The sequence below is a fragment of the Symphalangus syndactylus genome, chromosome 11 (assembly GCF_028878055.3).
Source record: "Symphalangus syndactylus isolate Jambi chromosome 11, NHGRI_mSymSyn1-v2.1_pri, whole genome shotgun sequence".
Taxonomy (NCBI): Eukaryota; Metazoa; Chordata; class Mammalia; order Primates; family Hylobatidae; genus Symphalangus; species Symphalangus syndactylus.
Window position 1 is genome coordinate 133,272,721 of NC_072433.2, and position 18,889 is coordinate 133,291,609.

The following is an 18,889-nucleotide window of genomic DNA, read 5'->3' on the forward strand; positions in this document are numbered from 1 at the left end:
ACATTAACAAGTGTGCTGATCTGGAACTGCCTGCCCCCCATCTTTGGCTCTTCTGCCCCGGATGCACCTACCCCACTCCCTGGTATCTCTGCCTGCCCAGAACCGCCTGGTGTCATTATCCAGCCCCGCCCCACCCAACCTGAAGGGATTTGCCTCCTGGCGTCCAGATTCTTTCTCTGTTGTGTCCACCCTGTTCTGGGCCTGGGGGCCTCTCTTGCCCACGGGGGGTCTCTCTTGCCCACGGGGGGCCTCTCTTGCCCACGGGGGGCCTCTCTTGCCCATGGGGACCTCTCTTGCCCACTGTGGCTTCCAGCTGGGTTTGTGGCTGGATTTTCTTCCCCAGCTCCCCACTGGAGCTCTGCTATGGGGCATGCTTCTCCAGGAAGGCCAGCAGCCCCTCCCTGTTGCAGGGATCTCGGAACCTTCTGGGCCCTCCCTGTCCTCCCCGAGCTGGGGGTCCCTGTTCCTGCTCTCTCGAAGCCTCGGTCTCCCAGGCGCTTCCCACACGGGCAAATACTCTCTGTATCCCACCCTCCTCCCCACCACGTTCCCGCCACTACCCTGGCTGAGGAGGGTTGAAGAGAAAACAACATGGCTTTGACTGCCGTCCTGAGGCTTCCCAGGATGACCCCTCAACTCCACCTTTCCAGGAAGGCACCTGCTTAGTCAAACCCATAGCACCTGGACAGACGCTTTATCCCATCTCTTGGGGTCTGATGGGCAGGGGCAGCATGTGGAGAGGGCGGACGGGCCCTCATCCTTCCTTCCCCAGAGGCTGACCTTTCTCGCTGGTATCTGGGTCCTTGTGGCCATGGGGCCTCCAACGCCGCCCAGCCATGTTGCTGAGGGCGAGGCCTCTCTGTGACCCGCTTCCTCCCATGTCATAGTCATCATCATAGCACTGCCACATGCCCATCTGCCTGGGACTCACCCAACTGGGAAGGAACTGAGAGTTGAGACCCACACACGCTCCCCAGGCAGGGGCTCTCCCCGCCCCACCCTCAGTGCATGGAACCCTGGACTTTTCTTTTTTTTTGAGATAGCGTCTTGCTCTGTCGCCCAGGCTGGAGTACAGTGGCGCAACCTTGGCTCACTACAACACCCGCCTCTCGGATTCAAGCGATTCTCCAGTACCTCAGCCTCCCAAGTAGCTAGGATTACAGGCACGCGCCACCCTACCTGGCTAATTTTTTGTTTTTTTTGTTTTTGTTTTTGTTTTTTTTTTTTTGAGACAGTTTCACTCTTGTTGCCCAGGCTGGAGCGCAGTGGCACAATCTCAGCTCACCGCAACCTCTGCCTCCCGGGTTCAAGCAATTCTCCTGCCTCAGCCTCCCGAGTAGCTGGGCTTACAGGCATGCACCACCATGCCCGGCTAATTTTGTATTTTTAGTAGAGACGGGGTTTCGCCATGTTGAGGCTGGTCTCGAACTCCTGACCTCAGGTGATCTGCCCGCCTCGGTCTCCCAAAGTGCTGGGATTACAGATGTGAGCCACCATGCCAGGCCAATTTTTTGTATTTTTAATAGAGAAGCAGTTTCACCATGTTGGCCAGGCTGGTCTTGAACTCCTGACCTCAGGTGATCCACCAGCCTCGGCCTCCCAAACTGATGGGATTACAGGTGTGAGCCACCGTGCCTGGCTGGGGCCTGTGTTTTGACACCTGAGAAGGTGCAGCTCACCTGGTTCTGGAGTTTAATTGGACCCTGAGTTCTCCCAGCGGAAGTCTGAGAAGGCCAAGCTGAGCCCGCTGGCTGTCAGAATGCTCATTTACACTGGATGAGCAGGGCGCAGTTTCCCCTGCTCCGGGGGATGGTGGGGTGAGGTGGGAGCCCAGCCTGGGGGAGTGGGAGAAATAGAAGCTGTGGGAGCAGCAGCCCCCAGGGGCCAGGACCACGAAGCCTCAAGGGACGAGCAAGGGGGCCGCGGAGGACCAGGCATCAGAGTGGAGAGCAGACGCACATGACGCCCAGAGAGGCCCCTGCCCCCCACCTTGCCCCCTCCAAGAACATGCTCTTCCAGTGAAGTCACTGCAGCCCCCCACACGGAGGAGGAGGGAGTTTTAGGGTACCTGGGACACGAAGGTGACCAAGACACACCACCGTGGTCAAGAGGCGTGTGGCTGAGGACGACGTCTATCAACCTCCCTTAACATGACCCACGTTCAGAAATCCGCAGACAGACGCATACATGTGTCAGAAACAAAAGTGACACCAACAGTTCTCTCAAAGGAGCCGTGTTCTGCGCAGACCCCCGCAGCCCCTGTCCAACATACAGCCAGGTAAAGCTGCAGCCGGGCCTCCCAGCACCACAGGCCCCTTCCTTTGCAGCCGGGGCACCGCCCACAGCTCTTTAAAAAGCCCACTGCCTTTACGTCCCCACGCCGTCCTAGACCGGAGCCAGGTCTTCTGCCTCCCAGGATCATTTCCCCAGCAGCCCAGGGCCCACCCAGCCCCAACGGGGCCTGTCCTGGGAGGTGCCTGCAGGGCGGCTCTTGTTTTCTTTCCACTTCTGTGCCCACGTGCATTTGTAAGGGCTCCCGGAGGAAGGGGCTTCCCTTTTCTGCGGGTCTCTTTCAGGTCCTCCTTCCACAGAGCTACACAAGGCCCCACTAATTGCTCTAATTGCCTTGCCGCCACCTGGTGCAGATGCAGGCGCCTTCCCAAACGGAGCTGCCGGGCAGGGCTGTAACTCACACTTCCTGCTTGAATCATATCTGCCTCTTGCATCAGCCACCAGCCTCTTTTTCATCCGGCATGGGAGGGTGCAGCTGGGGCAGAGCCGCTGTTGCTGTAAGGTCACTAAGCCCTGGGGGCCGGGTTCATGAGTGGGATGGGAATGGAGGTGCCCCAGGGGCTCCTCCTTCTCTCCAGAAAATGCTGCACCCTTTGTGTGCAGGTTGGCACCTGTGCAATTGGAGATGATGGGTGTCATACGGTCCAGTTGCTCCTCTGAGCTGCTCTGACACGCACCTGCCCTCACCTGGGACAAGGCAGGCTCCGCTGTGAGCCACCCCCGGAGGCGCAGCTCCTGGAAGCAGGGGTGGAGGAGGGCAGGGAGGTTCGGGTGGGGCCCTTTGAGGAGTCAGCCCTGCCCTTTAATCCTCACAGGGACAATGGGAGCCTGGATGGCTGCCTGTGTTTTGAGATAACACCAGCCATGGAGGGCCTGGAAGGGGGAGCATCACCCAGGCACCTCACAGAGCACACATACGCAAAGCCACACGTCCACACCCCAGCAGACACGGGAGAGAGGCTTCGCCCCACCAGCTCCCAGTCCTGATGCTGCCTGCCTGCAGCCTGGTGTTTGCAGCTGGACTTAATTCTTAACCAGGGGATACAGCAATGTCTAGAACAGCGGTGTCCAATCTTTTGGCTTCCCTGGGTCACCCTGGAAGAAGAATTGTCTTCGGCCACACATAAAATGCACTAACAATAGCTGATGAGCTGAAAGAAAATCACAAAAAAAATCTCATAATGTTTTAAGCAAGTTTACGAATTTGGGCTGGATGCAGTGGCTCATGCCTATAATCTCAGCACTTTGGGAAGCTGAGGTGGGTGGATCACCTGAGGTCAGGAGTTCGAGACCAGCCTGACCAACACGGTGAAACCCTGTCTCTACTAAAAATACAAAAACTAGCCAGGCGTAGTGGTGCCTGCCTGTAGTCCCAGCTATTTGGGAGGCTGAGACAGGAGAATTGCTCGAACCCAGGAGGCAGAGGTTCCAGTGAGCTGAGATTGCGCCACTGCACTTCTGCCTGTGCAACAGAGCAAGACTCCATCTCAAAGAAAAAAAAAAGTTTATAAATTTGTGTTGGGCCTCATTCAAAGCTGCACTGGGCCAGAGGTCAGACAAACTTGGTGTAAAATATTTTTGGGTTGTCACAATTAACTAAGGGGAAGGTTGCTGCTGGCCTCCAGTCGGTGCAGGCCAGAGATGCTGCTAAGCATCCTGCAATGCACAGGAAACAACCAAATTAACCCCACAGTGAAGAATTATCCAGCCCCAAATCCCAATGACCAAGACTGAAAAACCTGGCCTGGGAGAGAGTGCTGCCATCGATTGCTTATGTCTGCCACTGGTGCAGACAGGGTGGTGGTGATGCTTGCAATCCTAATCCCACCCAGCAGACTGTCCTGAATGTATAACCCATCTCACCTCCCACTGTGCTCTCTGGGACCTTCACACCTATAGTTTCCTTTGTTCTGTGAGCTCCAGGTTGAGGAGACGTGCTTGGACCCGGGCCACTGTGTTGCACAACTGCAACCTTTGGCCTCCTTTGGATTGTTGTTTTCTTGAGGATGGTTTTTATACAGGTCGGGAGTTGAAATCTCAGACAGCTACAGGGCCCAGACTCAGGAGAGAGATGAGTGAAGTGGGCAGGTGGGAATGATGGTTAAATGCAGAGGCACGCCGCAACCAAGGTGCAACAGCCTTCAGCCCCAGCCACTTCCAGGCTCTGAAGATGGTGATCCCCAGATTACTAAATCTTTAATTTTTTTTAAAAGGAAGTCAAAAATTTGTTTTTTTTAAATGTGAAATCGGCCAGGTGCACCTTGGCCTCCGAAACTGCTGGGATTACAGGCATGGGCCACCGCACCCGGTCAAGAATCTGTTTTTTAAAAAGATTTTAAACAATGTTCTTGAGGCCGGGTGCCGTGGCTTATGCTTGTAATCCCAGCACTTTGGGAGGCCGAGGTGGGTGGATTTTGAGGTCAGGAGATTGAGACCACGGTGAAACCCCGTCTCTACTAAAAATACAAAAAAATTAGCTGGGCGTGGTGTCGGGCGCCTGTAGTCCCAACTACTTGGAGAGGCTGAGGCAGGAGAATGGTGTGAACCCGGGAGGCGGAGCTTGCAGTGAGCTGAGATTGCGCCACTGCACTCCAGCCTGGGCGACAGAGCGAGACTCTGTCTCAAAAAAAAAAAAAAAAAAAAAAAAAAAAACAATGTTCTTTATCTTGACAGGGATTCGGGTTGCTAAGTGTATGTGTCTGGCAAAACTCATGAAGTGGTGCCTGGTAGGTAGTTTGCTTCAGTGTATGTGACTGTACACAAAGAAGAAAGAAGGAAGGGGTGGAAGGAAAGGAGAAAGGAAGAGACAGGACCCTAAACCAATGCTGAACACTAGTTGAAGCCCAAGTCCAATGTGATTCCCAGAGGTTTCCCTAACACCCGCCATCCTATAACTCAACCACTTTCCAAGTCCTGTGCTACTGGTAGTCTTTTTTTTTTGAGACAGAGTCTCGCTCTGTCACCCAGGCTAGAGTGCAGTGGCACGATTTCGGATCACTGCATCCTTTGCTGGGTGTAGTGTCCTGGGCCCAGGAGGACGCAGGGAGCCCGCACCCAGGAAGCAAAAGAGCCCTGTGGCACCAGGTGCTGCATTTGCTGAAGAAAATCCCTCTGCCCCGCCCTGGGAGCCCAGATCCAGCCTTGGTCTGCTCTGTCTCCGCCTCTGTGCATCAGCCCAGGTTCTGTGGCCACACAGTTAAGAAACAACAGGCAGGCCGGGCGCGGTGGCTCACACCTGTAATCCCAGCACTTTGGGAGGCCAAGTTGGGTGGATCACGAGGTTAGGAGTTCAAGACCAGCCTGGCTAACACAGTGAAAACCCGTCTCTACTAAAAAAAAAGAAAGAAACAACAGGCAGGGCTTAGCGTGGTGGCTCACGCCTGTAATCCCAGCACTTTGGGAGGCTGAGGTGGGCGGATCACAAGGTCACGAGTTCGAGACCAGCCCGACCAACGTGGAGAAACCCCGTCTTCACTAAAAATGAAAAAATTAGCTGGGCGTGATGGCACACACCTGTAATCCCAGCACTTTGGGAGGCCGAGGTGGGCGGATCACGAGGTCAAGAAATCGAGACCATCCTGGCTAACACGGTGAAACCCCATCTCTACTAAAAATACAAAAAAATTTAGCCAGGCGTGTGGTGGGCACCTGTAGTCCCAGCTACTCGGGAGGCTGAGGCAGGAGAATGGCGTGAACACGGGAGGCAGAGCTTGCAGTGAGCCGAGATGGCGCCACTGCACTCCAGCCTGCGTGACAGAGCGAGACTGTGTCTCAAAAAAAAAAAAAAAAAAAGAAACAAACAACAGGCAGAGCGAGTCTGTAGCCATTAGAGAAATGCACTGAAGTTCTCTGCTCTGTAGAGAGACGCGCAGGCTGCCCCCAAAACTGCCCGGGATCAGCGGGATGATGTGACGTTGAGTGGCCTCATCTGCGTGGAGGGAGTCACTATCCTCCCAACAGCAGAAGTGTTGGTCCCCCTGGAAAAGTTATCCTCAGGGAAATGAGGAGGAGGCTGAGGCTCAACGAAGTTGAGGAGCCTGTCCCGTATCGCAGGCTGAATTGAAGCAGAGCTTTGCACAGTGAAGACTAAACTCATGTTTTCCTGCAGAGCCACAGGGACAACTACATCAGAGGCACTGGGGGCTGCCACAGAGGCTAAGTCGCAGCCCCTGCTGTGGTTGCGCGTGGCCTTACTTGGAAATAGGGTCTTTGCGGATGTAGTTAAGATGGGGTCAGACTGGAACAGGGTGTGCCCCAAATCCAATGGCTGGTGTCCTTGTAGGAAGAAAAGACACAGAGACACAGCAGAGGTGAGGACATGGGAGACAGACACACAGGACAGGGGCCACAAGAAGGCAGGAGCCGGCCAGGTGCGGTGGCTCATGCCTGTAATCCCAGCACTTTGGGAGGCCAAGGTGGGCAGATCACAAGGTCAGGACATCAAGACGATCCTGGCTAACACGGTGAAACCCCGTCTCTACTAAAAAATACCAAAAAAAATTAGCCGGGCATTGTGGCGGGTGCCTGTAGTCCCAGCTACTCGGGAGGCTGAGGCAGGAGAATGGCGTGAGCCCGGGAAGTGGATCTTGCAGTGAGCCGAGATGGCGCCACTGCCCTCCAGCCTGGGAGACAGAGCGAGACTCCATCTCAAAAAAAAAAAAAAAAAAAAAAAAAAAAGAAGGCAGGAGCCATGAGAAGGCAGGGGCAGGGATTGAGTGATGTGGCCACAGCCAGGGAACACCTGGAGCCTGGGGCAGGAAATGTCCCCCTCTGGCGCCTTCTCTGGGAGTGTGGGCTCGCCCACGCCTTGACTTTGAACTTTTTTTTTTTTTTTTTTGAGATGGAGTCTTGCTCTGTTTTTTTGAGAGAGTCTCGCTCTGTTGCCTAGGCTGGAGTGCAGTGGCGTGGTCTCAGCTCACTGCAACCTCCACCTCCGGGGTTCAAGCAATTCTCCTGCCTCAACCTCCTGAGTACCTGGGACTACAGGTACGCACCACCACACCCGACTAATTTTTGTATTTTTAGCAGAGACTGGGTTTTATCATGCTGCCCAGGCAGGCCTGGAACTCCTGGCCTCAAGTGATCCACCCGCCTCGGCCTCCCAAAGTGCTGGGATTACAGGTGTGAGCCACCGCACCCGGCCTGGAGTTGGAACTCCTGTCCTCCAGGACTATGAGAGGATAAATGTTCAAGCCAACAGTTTGTGGTCATTTGTTGCAGTGGCCCTAGGGAACTAAAGCAGTCCCACCTGAGCTCCTGGCTGCACAGCCTTAGGCAGGGAGGGTCCGCTGTCACAGGCATGGCCAATGCAGAGGAACCCTGTAGTTTGAGACCACCAGCAGGGTTTGCCCACAGCTTCTTCCCACCTCTTTCACATCCCCATGGGGCAGGTGGTGTTTTGCCACTTCTGACCGCAGTTCAGCGCCCAGCTCCCTCATCACGGCACTGCTGTGGCCCAGAGCACAAGAGACTCTATGAGAAACATCACCATTGTTCTTTTCTGTACCACTGAGTCCATCGGAGCTTGCGCCAGAGTCACAGAGCCCTGAGGCCAGGACCCAAAAAGCCAGTGCCTGTGGCTCAGGCTTGTCCATGCTTTCCGGACGCCTGTGGCCTCTGTAGCATCTCCACTCTCCGTCTCTGTCCATCCTGGAATTGGTCACCACGCTGCTGGGCCTCTGCACGCTGCAGGCAACCTCGTCAGCGGGGTCCCCGCAGGAGATCTGAGCGCAAATTCCTTCGGGGAGCAGGGAGGTGCAGAGGCGCCACCAACACCTGGGGCATCATTTCCACTTCCGGGGTGGCAGTTCTCCTAGAACCTGTTCACAGCTGTGGCATTCGCGTCCCAGAGCTGCTGTCATTAGCTTCCACAAACCAGGTGGCTCTAACAACAGACACTGAGGGTCCTGCAACCCTGGAGAACTGAAGTCCAAAATCCAGGTGTCAGCAGGGCCTGCTCCCTCCAGAGGCTCCAGTGGAGGCTGCTTCCTTCCTCTTCCGGCTCCTGGTGGCCCCCAGAGTCCCTTGGCGCCTGGCTGCATTGCTCCAAGCCCTGCCTTCCCCCTCACACAGCCTCTCCTCTGTGTCTGTGTCCAAATTTCCCCTTTCTTATAAGGACACCTGGCATTGGGTTCAGGGCTGGCCCCTCTGTATGACTCATCTTAGATAATCACATCCACAAAGACCCTGTTTCCAAATAGAGTCACATTCACAGATACCAGGGTTAGGACTTGAGCATATTCTAGGGTGCCACTCACCCACACAGGTGTAGAGAAGCACCGCCACTCCCAAACCACGGGCAGGGGCAGCAGCGTGCACACTGAGCACTCTTTTTTTTTTTGAGATAGAGTCTCGCTCTGTTGCCCAGGTTGGAGTGCAGTGGCACGATCTCAGCTCACCACAACCTCCGCCTCCCGGGTTCAAGTGATTCTGCTGCCTCAGCTTCCCAAGTAACCGGGACTATAGGCACGGGGCACCACACCCAGCTAATTTTTGTATTTTTAGTAGAGACCCGGTTTCACTATGTTGGCCAGGCTGGTCGCGAACTCCTGACCTCATGATCCACCAGCCTCGGCCTCCCAGTGTGCTGGGATTACAGGTGTGAGCCACTGTGCCCGGCCAGCGCTCTGTTCTTTCTGCAATGGGCCTCCCATCCTTGGCCCCACTGGAAGTCCCTGGACAAGAGAGCCCCTGAAGCAGGCTGTAGGGCTCAGGTCCCAGGCGCAGAGACGGGCAGAGGGAGCCCAACAGCCGTGAGTGGGAGGGGGCGGCTCTGCCCCACACACCCCTCCCTTAGAAGAGCCAGAAAAGAGAAAATGGTCTCCTCCCATGAGGGGTCTTTGAAGCAGCCCTCGGGTGCTGGTGACTCTGGCCGAAGTGTCGTTGCCTGCAGGACTGTCCCCAGGCCCTGGAGACCCACCTTCTTCTCTCAGCCAGCACCCTCGGCTTCGCCCAGCCACAGCAAAGCTCCAAATTCCCCAATTCTCTGAGTCCTTTGATGCAAAGCTGCCAAATGGGGAAGTGATTCTGCTGAGGTGATGAGCACCTGGGGCTGGGACGGAGCAGCACAGAGGGATGGGTGTGATCGGGCGGGCCCCTGCACCCCACTGCGGCCCCACCTGGACCTTGGGTGGCAGCAGAGCCTCGTCTGCTGCAGGAGGAAGTCAGATCCTTTCATCTAAAACCTGTCACGAGCTGGGGCGGCTCCAGTGCTGGGTACCAATTAGAAAACAAGCCAGGGAAGGCCAGGCACAGTGGCTCACGCTTGTAATCCCAGCACTTTGGGAGGCCGAGGCGGGCAGATCACCTGAAGTCAGGAGTTCGAGACCAGTCTGGCTAACATGGTGAAACCCTCGTCTCTACTAAAATTGCAAAAATTAGCCAGGCGTGGTAGCACACCTGTAGTCTCAGCTACTCAGGAGACTGAGGCAGGAGAATGCTTAAGCCCGAGAGGCGGAGGTTGTAGTGAGCAGAGATCGCACCACTGCACTCCAGCCTGGGCAACAGAGTGAGACTCCGTCTCAAAAAAAAAAAAAAAAGAGAGATTGAGACCTTAACGTAAAACTCAAAACTATTAAAACCCTGGAAGACAACCTAGGTAATACCATCCCGGACCCAGGAACGGGCAAAGATTTCATGAAGACGACACCAAAAGCAATTGCAACAAAAGCAAAAATTGACAAATGGGATCTAATTAAATTTAGATCCTGCGGGAAGTGCTTCCTCCCGGGCCCATCCGTTCATTTTCCCCATGTTTTCCCAACTCACTCATCACCTGCTCTCTGCTGCCTCTTGCTTTGAAGGTTCCAATCACACAGAGGCAGCTTGTCAATCAGTCTCTCACCCCGATGGATTCTCAGCCCCGAGCGGAGCAGCCCAGGCGGGCACGTGTGCAGGGCTCAGAGAACAGCTCTGTAGGAGGTTTCTGCACAGCCAAAGAAACTATCAACAGAGTAAACAGACAACCTACAGAATGGGAGAAAATATGTGCAAATTATGCATCTGACAAAGGTCTAAAATGCAGCATCTATAAGGAACTTAAACAAATATAGAAGAAAAAACAACCCCATTTAAAAGTGGGGAAAGGACATGAACAGACACTTTCCCAAAGAAGACATACATGCAGGCCACAAACACATGAGCTCAATATCACTGTTAAAGAAATGCAAATCAAAACCACAATGAGATACCATCTCACACCAGTCAGAATGGCTATTATTATTATTATTTTTTGAGACGGAGTCTCGCTCTGTCGCCCAGGCTGGAGTGCAGTGGCAGGATGTCGGCTCACTGCAATCTCCGCCTCCCGGGTTCACACCGTTCTCCTGCCTCAGCCTCCCGAGTAGCTGGGACTACAGGCGCCCGCCACCACGCCCGGCTAATTTTTTGTATTTTTAGTAGAGACAGGGTTTCACCGCGTTAGCCAGGATGGTCTCGATCTCCTGACCTCGTGATCTGCCCGCCTCGGCCTCCCAAAGTGCTGGGATTACGCGCGTGAGCCACCGCGCCCGGCCCTAGAGAGTTATTTATAAGTGCACCCTGATAACGAATGTTCTGTCACATCATACATTACATTGTCTTTACATCTTCTCATAGGGAACATTGAAATATTTTGCAATAGCTTGAATTCAAACCATCGCACTCACAGCACCGCTCAGTGTCCCCAGCCTCACCTGGGGAGTGATCAAATGCCAGGCACCCTCCTAAGGAGCTGTTCTCTGAACCCTCCACACAGGCCCGGCTGGGCAGCTCCGCTCGGGCTGGGAGACTGATTGACAAGCTGCCTCTGTGTGATTGGAACCTTCAAAGCAAGAGGCAGCAGAGAGCAGGTGATGAGTGAGTTGGGAAAACATGGGGAAAATAAACAGATGGGCCCGGGAGGAAGCAGTTGCCGCAGGAAGCCACCCCCAGCCCAGTCTGCTGGGGCCCGAGGCACTGAACAGAGCTGCTGTTTGCCAAGCATTCTGGTTGCACTTTTGTTGTGGGATCTGTAACCTGGGGCGGTTGCCTGGCTACTGCCAAGACAGGAGTATTGTGTCCCTTGTGACATCTGGACCTGAGCCATCTCAGTGTGGAAGTCATGGCCAGAGAGGTTTCTAGAACCTGAGACCTTGACTATCAGCCTGCCCTATCTCTCTTTCTCCTGGCGAGCTGGAATCCAAAGTTGCAAAGGGTCTTACAGGCGTCTCACCCAAACCCATGACCTGCACTAAACTTTGACCCTGCTCTGTGGCTCCCAGCGGCATCCCCAAGGCCTCCTTCCATCGTCGCCCATCCTTGGTTGGTGAACACGAACCTTTTCATGGACCCACAGGGAAAGCCTTGCAGGTCCTGCAGCAGCTGCTCCCAGGACAGTCTTTGGGTTTTCTTGACACTACTTTCTTCTCCTCCAAAGATATTCCCCTTAGACCGGGTGTGGTGGCTCATGCCTGTAATCCCAGCACTTTGGGAGGCCGAGGCGGTGGATCACTTAAGGTCAGGAGTTTGAGACCAGCCTGGCCAACATGGTGAAAACCCTGTCTCTACTAAAAATACAGTAATTAGCTAGGCGTGGTGTTGTACCCCTGTAATCCCAGCTACTTGGGAGGCTGAGGCAGGAGAATTGCTTGAACCTGGGAGGCAGAGGTTGCAGTGAGCCGAGATCACACCACTGCACTGCAGACTGGGCGATAGAGCTAGACTCTCTCTCCAAAAAAAAAGAAATTGAGAAAATTAGCCAGACATGGTGGTTCACCTGTAGTCCCAGGTACTCGGGAGGCTGAGGTGGGAGGATCGCTTGAGTCCAGGAGGTGGAGGCTGCAGTCTGCAGTGAGCCATGATCGCACCACTGCCCTGCAGCATGAGTGACAGAGCAAGATCCTGTCTCAAAAAAAAGACCTAGGCCGGGCGTGGTGGCTCACGCCTGTAATCCCAGCACTTTGGGAGGTCGAGGCGGGCGGATCACCTGCGCCCCGAGTCTGTCCTCCTCCCAGCCTTCTGCGTCTTAGTGCGCATGGTCACCCAGCCAGGGGCCCTAGCCGGAAACCCAGGGCACCCCCAATCACTCCCTTTTCCTCAGCACCTACATCCAACACATCGCTAATTCCTGTTAATTCCGCCCCAAAATCCAGCTCCTGTTGGTTCTCTTCCCTCTATGGGGTCTTCAGATCCAGTCAGTAAACCCTGACTCCTGGGACAGGTTCCTGCAGCCTCCTCCTGCCCCAGCCGTGCATTCCGGTGCTTCCCAACCTTCTCTGCAGCTGTCGTTGGCTGACTCTGCCTCTGCCCACCCAGGGAGAGCAGGAGAGTCGGAGGCATGGGGGGCGGCCAGGGTGGTCCGGTTGGCCGTTAGCATTCACATGGCAGCAGAAGGAGTTGCAGGGCTGCCCGTCTCAGCAGAAAGAACAGAAAAGGCAGCTGAGCGCAGTGGCTCACACCTGTAATCCCAACACTTTGGGAGGCCGAGGCGGGCGGATCACGAGGTCAGGAGATTGAGACCAGCCTGGCTAACACGGTGAAACCCCGTCTCTACTAAAAATACAAAAAATCAGCCAGGCGTGGTGGCGGGTGCCTGTAGTCCCAGCTAGTAGGGAGGCTGAGGCAGGAGAATGGTGTGAACCCAGGAGGCGGAGCTTGCAGTGAGCTGAGATCGCGCCACTGCACTCCAGCCTGGGAGACAGCGAGACTCTGTCTCAAAAAAAAAAAAAAAAAAAAAAAAAAAAAAAAAGAACAGAAAAGGATACATGCCTGTGGACATCTCACTGCCTGCCCCTCTCCGCCTTTTTTTGATACGGAGTTTCCCTCTTGTTGCCCAGGCCGGGGTGCAATGGCGCGATCTCGGCTCCCCGCAACCTCTGCCTCCCAGGTTCAAGTGATTCTCCTGCCTCAGCTTCCCTAGTAGCTGGGATTACAGGCATGTGCCACCACGCCCAGTCTTTTTTTTTTAATTTTTTTTTTTTAGACAGAGTCTTGCTCTTGTCTCCCAGGCTGCAGTGCAATGGTGCGATCTTGGCTCACTGCAATATCTGCCTCCTGAGTTCAAGCAATTCTTCTGCCTCAGTCTCCTGAGTAACTGGGATTACAGGCATGTGCCACTGCACCTGGCTAATTTTTGTATTTTCAGTAGAGACAGGGTTTTGCCACATTAGCCAGGCTGGTCTTGAACTCCTGACCTCAGGTGATCCACCCACCTCAGCCTCCCAAAGTGCTGGGATTACAGGCATGAACCACCATGCCCAGCCTAACCCTCTATTTTAATGCAGACTTTTTAAGTGTGATGTATATGCCCTAAGTGTCCACTGTTCGATGAATTTCACAAAGGGGCCATTGCTGTGTACCCAGCACTAAGATTGAGAATCAGAGCGAGGCCCCACACAGAAGTCCCTCAGTTAGAACCCTTTTCCATCACGTGCCACGCAGAAGATGCCGTCCTCCAAAATGCACACCCACCCGGAACTCCAGAATGTGGCCGTGTTTGGAAGCGGGGTCTTTGCAGATGGAATGAGCTAGGATGAAGTCATGCTCATCTTAGTGTGGTAGGTGGGCCCTAAATTCTACGACTAGGCCCTTTTAAGGGGAGGGAGAGGGAGATACACACGTGCAGGGGAGAGGCTGTGTGAAGGCCAAGGCTGAGACCGGAGTGGTGCAGCCACCTGCCAGGGGAGCGCAAGGACCTTCCCCAAGAGCCCTCAGAGGGAGCACAGCCTTGCTGTCACCTTGACCTCATACATCTGCCTCCAGAACTGGGACAGTGCATTCCTGTTCTCTAAACCACCCCGTTTGTCCATTTGTGGCGGATGTGACCGCAGCCAGAGGGCACTCACACTGCCCCACGGCCACATAGCTGCTGGCCAACAGAAGGGAGGAACAGCTGTGGGCCCCCTCTCGCCAAAGGCAAGCTGTGGGCTCAGCGGACAGCCGCCAGCAGCCACCTGAGGACAGCAAGGCTCAGGGCTCAAACCATCTGGGCCACACCCCTCAACGCCCACTCCAGACCTGGACCAAGCCAGGCGGCCAGCAACTCCCACCCTGAGTAGCTCCTGGAAGGGACAGGAGCTGTGACAGCCACAATAATAACATTCATTGGCTGGGCGCAGTGGCTCATGACTGTAATCCCAGCACTTTGGGAGGCCGAGGCAGGCAGATCACCTGAGGTCAGGAGTTCGAGATCAGCCTCGCCAACATGGTGAAACCCCATCTCTACCAAAAATATAACAATTAGTAGGGCGTGGTGGCATGCGCCTGTAATCCCAGCTACTAGGGAGGCTGAGGGATGAGAATCGCTGGAACCCAGAAGTCAAGGACTGCAGGGAGCTGAAATTGCACCACTGCACTCCAGCCTTGACGACAGCAAGACTCTGTCTCAAGTAAACACATAAATAAATAAAACATTCATTGCAGCCCACCATTGTTGGAGGTATACTAGGTACCCAGCTTCCTGCTCAAAGCGCAGGCAAAGTGTTGGGGTCATACAGGACTTGCCCCTGAAACAGGAAACCCAACTCAAACTGCGGAACCTGCGAGGACATCTGTTGGTTTCTGCAACTGGACGTCCAGAGGGAGCATGAACTTCCGGTGGCGTCTGCTTCCCCCTTCTACCCTTGCGGCTCCGGCATAGTGGGCCTCTCTCAGGATGGGCCGGAGCACTGGCAGCTTCAGGCCTCAGGGGCCTTCGGCAACGTCCAGAGAAAGGAAACTGCCTCTTTCGGGAACCTGTGGCACTAAGAGGAAGCCTTCTGCAGATGCAGCCAGCAGGCTTCCCCGTGGACCTCAGAGGCACAGCTGCTCCTGAAGCAAGCCCCGGGAAGGGGTGTAAGTTCAACCACAGAGCAGCTCCAGCCCCGCAGCGGCTGTGGGCTTGAGCTCCCCGGAAGCACCTGGGATCCGGAAGGCGCGGTGGCTCCTGGGGTGCTGATGGCTGTGTCAGAGGCATGTGAACCAGAGTAACTCCATCTTGAATAGAGGCTGGGTAAAATGAGGCTGAGACCTGCTGGGCTGCATCCCCAGGTGGTTAAGACATTCTAAGTCATAGAATGAGATAGAAGGTCGGCACAAGACACAGGTCATAAAGACCTTGCGGATAAGACAGTTTGCAATAAAGAAACCGGCCAAAACCCACCAAAACCAAGATGGTGATGAGAGTGACCTCTGGTCGTCCTCACTGCCACAGTCCCACCAGCGCCATGACAGTTTACAAATGCCTTGGCAACGTCAGGAAGTTACCGTGTATGGTCTAAACAGGGGAGGCATGAATAATCCACCCCTTGTTTAGCATATCATCAATAAATAACCATAAAAATGGGCAACCTCCATCCTGGCTAACACGGTGAAACCCTGTCTCTACTAAAAATACAAAAAGTTAGCCGGGCATGGTGGTGGGCACCTGTAGTCCCAGCTACTCAGGAGGCTGAGGCAGGAGAATGGCGTGAACCTGGGAGGCGGAGCTTGCAGTGAGCCAAGATCACAACACTATACTCCAGTCTGGGCGACAGCGCAACACTCTGTCTCAAAAAAAAAAAAAAAAATGGGCAACCAGTAGCCCTTGGGGCTGCTCTGTCTACGGAGTAGCCATTCTTTTATTCCTTTCCTTTCCTTTTTTTTTTTTGCGAGGCAGAGTTTTGCTTATGTTGCCCAGGCTGGAGTGCAATGGCACCATCTAGGCTCGCTGCAACCTCTGCCTCCTGGGTTGGGTATCAGTTTAGACTGTGAGGTCTGGCTCCAGCCAATGGATGCAGGACACAGCAGTAAGGATGACTCAAAAGTGTAAAGGATAAATATGTCTGCGTGTCCTTTGTTCACTGTACTCTCCGGGCAAGACTGCTGGCGAGTGTACCCTTTCTGCAGACAGTAAAAATTGCTTTGCTGAGAGAATTAAATTTATGTTCAAGTGCTATTTCTTTATGGCACCAGGGAACAAGCATTTAGCATTTCTATCTAACACGGGTTCAAGTGATTCTCCTACCTCAGCCTCCCCAGCAGCTGGGACTATAGGTACCTGCCACCACACCTGGTTAATTTTTGTATTTTTAGTAGAGATGGGGTTTCATCATGTTGGCCAGGAGCGTCTCAAACTCCTGACCTCAGGTGATCCACCCGCCTGGGCCTCCCAAAGTGCTGGGATTATAGGCGAGAGCCACTGTGCCTGGCCCGATTTATTCGTTTACGTTCCTAACAAACTTGCTTTCTTTTCACTTTACAGACTTGCCCTGAATTATTTCTTGGGTGAGATTCAAGAACCTTTATTGGGGTCTGGATCAGGACCCCTTTCTGGTAACAGATGTGCCTGGGGGAGAAGGGGCCAGGAGGAAGGTGATGCAGAGGCCGCCTCCCCTAACCCTCACCAGCCTACACCACCACTGCCACTCCCACTTCACAGGCGAGAAAACCAAGGCTTAGTGCCATGGGGCCAAGCGCTCAGCTGTCACAGCTGGAGAGTGGCGGGCCAGGATTCAGCATAAAAAAAGCAGTCCTCTCAGATCCCGGGAGGATGAACAGGAGAGCTCATTCCCTATTCTCCGTCTTCTATCTCAAAGTCTCCAGGAACCCCCAGCGACCAAGATGTTCTTATAAGTGAATAAGGAAAAGAAAAGCCAACAGGTGATTCTCGATGCTCCCGTAGGCCCCAGGGAGTGGAGAAGCACCACACTCCAAGTGCCTGGACAGAGAGGGATCTGCCAACCGGACCTTAGTCAGAAAGAGGAGGAGGGGGAGCCAGGGCAGGGGGCAAAGAAAGAGAGTTCAGTGAGGGGACAGCGCATGCCAAGGCCCCAAGGAGTGTCCCGGGCATGGAATGTTCTGGCAACCAAGAGAAGGCTGTGTGGGTTTGAGTGCAGACAGAAGGGGAGTGCCGCTCAGCACAGCCAGGGAAAGCCGGCCAGAGAAGAGAGACAACGGCCCAGGAATGGCTGGGGAGCTGCGGCTCTGTCTGGAAAGCAGTGGGCGGGCGTCACTGGCACCTGCTGCCATCTATGGATTCACCCAAGCCAAGGATGGAGATGGGGAACCAGCAGGCTCAGGACAGAAACATGGGCCCATCCCTCGATGTCTCCCATAAGTGGACAGCGACCCGTGCATGAGCTGCTCTGGAGGACGGCAGCTTCTGGCTGAGGGGCCAGCCTGGGTGCCTCTCCCATGGCGGGTCATAACCTCATCAGCCTCCTTTCTGAAACCCGAATGCCACATGCCTGCTGTGTTTCTCAGGATCTCACAAATCCTGCCCAGTCCCCAACATCCTGGCCAGCCTGACAGTTACTTCCTGGAGCATCTACCAGGGTTCCGTCGGGTTTGCTGACCCTGGTTGAGTGATGGCATTTTCTGGCTCTTTGTCTGTACCCTAGAATGTAGCTTGTCCCAGCCCAGTGACTTAAGCCCAATCTATTCATTTCACCACTGTCCCCTGGCAGGAGGAATTCCTCTGAAAAGACCCCAGGAGCCTGGCGAGGGGTACGCTGGGGAGGCAGCTGGTGACAGGGCCTGGGCAGAAAGCCTGCTTGTCACTAAGAATTCTTTGAACCTTTTGAATTTTGTACTATTTGCATATACTGCCTATTCAAAAATAAGTAATTAATTGAAACAATGAGATCATTCTCTTTGATACAAAAAGGCAAAACCCTAACCGGAGTCCTGTCGTTCTGCTGTTATCTCATCCCTGGCTGGAATCTGGTCACCCCAACCTCCTCACGCCCCAGCCTCAGCGTTTCCATCTGTAAACCAAGGCCCACGCCCTCGGACATTGGTGGGGGGACTCCACTTTGTGACTCTGACTCGTCATAGCCTGAAGCTGTGGCCCCCGGGCCCCCGTCTCCGCCCCACTCGCAGGCTGGTTAAATCCCGGGAGTCAAAACCTCCAGGAGCAGGTTCCGCGGTCTGAGAGTCCAGGACAGCTTGTCACTCAGCAAGACAGCGGGGGGGAGGGGGCACCCAGGGCGACCGAGGACACCAAGGTGGGGCCTGTGGGTGAGGTGCCCCCAGGAGTCCCAGTGGAAGCTCCAGGAAGGTCACAAGAGATCCCTCCTCCCAGGTGGCCCCTAAAGAGGCCAGCACACAGCCCATGGAGGAAGAGGCACAGAACCAATGAATCTGGCTTTCAAGGAGCGAATAAACTTAGGCTTGTTGGTGTCTCAAAGGCATCTGGTACCTAAATTGTTCTTGGGGTTCCTACTGGAGGTTCCAGCCCTTAGAGGCTGAGCAGCCAGGGACAACACTCCAGGGCGGCTGGCAGTACCTCCCCTGTTTCCTGCCAACCCAGGACCCGTGGAGACCAGGAGCAGCCTCTAGCATCCCTGGGGCAGCAGGAGAGACCCTTGTCCCTCCTCCACCCACACACTGGGGATCCCCATGCCTCCCTCATAGCTTGTGAGGAGCCAGGGGTCCAGGGTCAAAGTCAGATGCCTCCAGCTGGAGAGGAAGCGTCAGCAGACGTCCCCTGGGAGGGGTCCTGAGGTCTGCAGGTCATGTGGAGAAGGCACAGCAAGAGCAATACCCAGGCCAGACAGCAGAGTCCAGCACACACTCCACAGCAGGCTTCCCGCAGCTCTGCACAGCGTGGCGAATTTCCACCTAAGTGTGTCCACAGAGCCTCCACCAGATCAAAGCTGGAGACAGCCCCAGCTTCCTAGAC